Consider the following 3,455-nt stretch of genomic DNA (forward strand, 5'->3'; position numbering starts at 1 on the left):
GCCTGCATAGTGCACTTGTGCACGTGCGTGTGTCACATGCACTCCCACACAGAGATGCAAAGAGAGCTAGAGGTATAGCTAAAATGGCAGAGCCCTTTTCTAACAAGTACAAGACCCTGAGTTCAAACCCAGTCCTGAGGGGATGGGGAAGAGCATCTCATACTCTCCCTCCAGAGATTACTACACCCTGGGGCTTAGCCTGAGCAGCTCTGCTTCTGGACTTCATGCTTTACCTGGGGAAGATTCATCATTCAAACACAATTCCCCTTGTAAGACCTCTCCTGCCAGCCCAGGCAAAGGCAGGTACCCTCCTTTGTCCTGCAGCATGGGGCAGGAGCGTGGATAGAGCAGTATAGGACCCGTCACCATCTCCAGCTTGTGGCTAAAATAGTGAAGAATAAGTAGTCCCACTTGGCCATCTCCATTTTACAGACGGGAAAACGGACACACTGGGCAGAAGTGGGGGAGCTGAAATTCACATGGGTCTTCTCTCTGTCCAGTACTTCTTGCCTAAGGCTTCTTATCCTTTAAGAGTGGGGGGGGGGGGCTGGGAAGGTGGCTCAGTGGTAGAGCGCTTGCCTTGCATGCCTGAGGCCTTGGGTTCGATTCCCCAGCACCACATAAGCAAAAAGAAAAAAGCCAGAAGTGGCGCTATGGCTCAAGTGGTAGAGCGCTAGCCTTGAGCTGAAGAGCTGAGGGACAGCGCCCAGGCCCAGAGTTCAGGCCCCACGACCGGACCAAAAAAGGAAAGAAAAGAAAAAAGTCCCTGGGCTTGGGGAAGCTGGGTACTGTCCGTGGTTCTGAAACCCAGAGCCGTGGCCAAGAGAAGCGGTGAAGGCTTGGCGGCGAGGGGAGCTGTCCGTGGTGCTGGACCCCGAGGCGTAGCCAGGGAGGGAAAGGACACTTCAGAGGCCCGCAGAAAGAAGAGTAAACTCCTACCTCCTTCTCCCCCATAGCTGGGATTACAGACACATACCACCCCCCCAGCTTGTTGGTTGAGATGGGGTCTTACCTACTTTTGCCCAGGCTGGCTTCAAACCTCCCCCATCCTTTTGAATAAAAGATATGCCACCTGTTTCCTGAGTCACTAGGATTACAGGCATGCATCACCACGCCCAGTCAGAGATCTCTATGCTTAATGAAGTTCTCAGCATAAGTCTCAAGCAGGTGTAATCCGAACCCTTTCTCAGTCCTTCAGATGAGAGGGATTCTGAGCATCCTGTATGGTTTAAGCTCTCCTCCGGGCATCCTGCTTCTGTTGACGTAACTGAAGGCACCCACACCATGGCATTGACTCAAACCAAGTCTTTGAAAATCCCTAAATCCTTCCTAAATAGACCACTTCTAAATTATGTCTCCACCATCCCAAATTTAGAGCATTAGTTTTGGGAAGAAGCTTCAGCATGTGGTATTTCTTTCTGTCCTTCCCACCATCGTAGTCTTTCCATTTTTTTCCCATCTGTTGAACTCTTATAGATTCGGACTCTATTGTCCATAAGCCTCTGATGTGTTCTTGTGACTCTGACCTTCAGGCTACTGGATCCATACTGGGTCTGGGATGGGTGAGGCTGGAGTACTGTGGCTTTCCATCTAGATTACCTGTTAATAAACCTTGTGAATATAGATCCATCTATCAGCCAAGAATAGTGGTGCACACTTATAATGATAATCCTAGCCACTTAGAAGGGTCAAGGCCTAAAGTCATGCCACAACCCCTCCCCCCACCAAAAGAAAAGCAAGCTCTTATCTTAAAACTAAAGGAAGATGATCTGGGAGATGGCACCAGCCAGAAGGGTGAAGGAAAGCCTCTAGAAGGTGATGCTTATGAGCCAGGACTTGGAAGACAACCAGGTCAAGAGCATCCCAGAGAGGGGGCAACCAACAACTGGATGGCCTAGATGCCAGGGAAGCGGAAGATGTAGCTCAGGCAGAACTTAACTCTGATCCTCTTGGCTGTGTTTCTCCAGAGTGCTGAGATTACAGGTGGCTACCACCACATCAAGTTTAGCAATCAAACTTGACAAGTGAGCTACCTAGGGCTAGCGTTGAGAGTCTCCATACTCCACACCTGCCTGACTCAGGTGACCAACAGACTGAGGGGTTTCCCACCAGCCAGGCCATGACCCCAATAGAGTAGCAAACCGCTCACCAAGCCTGAGGCACTGTGAGTGAGCAATGCCTGTTAAGTATCTCAGGAGGAGCTCTGGCAGAAGAGGAATACAGGGCTAGTCTAGGGACAGAGGCAGGAAGACAGAAGGCTTTGGAGGTGGAGAGACTGGATTTAGGCCAGCAGCTTTGGCATAAGAGTTTCCCATGTGAGTTCACCTCTCCTGGGGAGTCAGGATGGTGCACCAGACATTCAGAGAGGGGCACAGCTATCCTCAGGGACACACAGCTAGGCATGGAGTGGCCTGGCCTGGAACTCATGGAAAGAATACATGCAAGGAGCTTATGTCCCCATTATCACTGCCACTCTGTCATCTCCCAAACCTCTTGTGTCTCTCAGCCTTTTCTTGCCTTTCAGTTTGTGGTTTCAAGTGCCCCCAATCCCAACACTCTGAAGCCAGAGAGGGAAGGGCATGGGGGTGGGGAGTGTTGTCTGGCTAGTGTTACCCAGTCCAGACAAGCCCCATCCCTTCTCTTCCTCCCTTCCTGGCCCTCCCAGCCCACTCCCTGGGAAGGAGGCCTTCCTGTTGCTTAGCAACTAACAGAGCCTTGGAGAAAGGAATAGAAATAGCTCAAGAGGCATCTCCTTCTGTTTAGAGGTCTTTGGTGTGCACGTGTGTGTGCTGTGCACGTGTGTATCTATCTGTCTGTCCATCTGTCAGTCTGCTCTACTTAGGGCCTAACCCAGAGGCAGGGCATTTTTTCCTACAAGCTATGCTGACTCCTACTCCATCTCCCAGCCCGCAGTGGGGCCTGGTCACCTGAAGAGTGTCAGTGCCCGCTTTGGTCCTATCATGAAAAGCAGTATTTCCTGAACTAAGGAGGGCACAGTCCTGCGGGCTTTAATCTAGGTCAGACCCACCGTAACTTGGGCTTTTGGAGAAGCCATCCAGATCGCAATGGGAATGGAAACCACCCTGGGGTGGAGAAGGGTTGCCCGGTGTTGATCAAGAGGCAAAAGCACCCGTGACCCCTTGGACCAGGCAGGTCAGTAGGCTGGGGTGGGAGTGAGCCTGAAGGCCATAACAGCTCTGTCATGGGGTTCCCGCAGCACGGGCTGCGGCGGCGGGGCCGGCCGGGCCTTCGGGGCACCCCGGTGCAGCCACCCCCTCGCAGGCCAGGCAGGCCACGGCCTCCGCACCTGGGTGTGCCCAGGGCCAACGGCGTGCCCGGCTCTGCGGCGGATTAGCGCCGACTCCGGCCTCAAATCCCCGAGATTAACCGGGGGCGAGCGGCGTTCAGCCGGCGGGGCGGGAGGTGAACCAGAGCGTCGGTGTCGCCCGCAGGCC

This window comes from Dipodomys spectabilis, unplaced genomic scaffold, assembly GCF_019054845.1.
Source record: "Dipodomys spectabilis isolate Male_0828 unplaced genomic scaffold, ASM1905484v1 ptg000098l, whole genome shotgun sequence".
In the NCBI taxonomy this organism is placed as follows: domain Eukaryota; kingdom Metazoa; phylum Chordata; class Mammalia; order Rodentia; family Heteromyidae; genus Dipodomys; species Dipodomys spectabilis.